The following is a 515-nucleotide window of genomic DNA, read 5'->3' on the forward strand; positions in this document are numbered from 1 at the left end:
CCCTCCCGGGGATGTCCCTGGAGCACAGACACCACGAGGCCCATCGGCTGCGGGTGGCAGGGCCCTGCCCACGATGTGCCACAAAGATGGGGGGGGCAGGGCACCCAGAGGCTCCGTGGGCACATGGTCCACCTGCCCCCCGCTGCCCCGTGTCCCAGGCTGCTGAGGGCAGAAGCAGGCCCCTCTGCACTGTGGGGCTCCGGAAGGCAGTGGGGAGGGGGCAGCACACAGCTCCCGGCTGCACTGGCTGGACAGGGAGGCTCAGGACACAGCCCGAGCCGTGAGCGGATGGAGTGACAATCTCAAAAGCAGGAGCCGAGCAAACTGGGGACCTGGGCTCTGCCGAGGCCGCGTGGAAGCCCCTGCAGCTTGAAGTCTGGGGGGACGAGGACCCGGGGGACGGCAGGTGGGCACGGCTGCAGGGCGGGAGCTGCCGCATCAGGGGCTCACGCAGTGAGCACACACACACTCGACACGGACACACACACGGGAGGACACACAGGACCAGGCCACGC

At 69.3% G+C, this 515-nt stretch overlaps 1 protein-coding gene across 1 annotated transcript in view; it reads right to left on the reverse strand.

Moving 5' to 3' along the window:
- PNPLA7 (patatin-like phospholipase domain containing 7) overlaps positions 1–515 on the reverse strand; it is a 48,924-nt gene that overhangs the window by 16,888 nt on the left and 31,521 nt on the right. The window lies entirely within an intron of this gene.

This window comes from Myotis brandtii, unplaced genomic scaffold, assembly GCF_000412655.1.
Source record: "Myotis brandtii unplaced genomic scaffold, ASM41265v1 scaffold691, whole genome shotgun sequence".
NCBI lineage: Eukaryota > Metazoa > Chordata > Mammalia > Chiroptera > Vespertilionidae > Myotis > Myotis brandtii.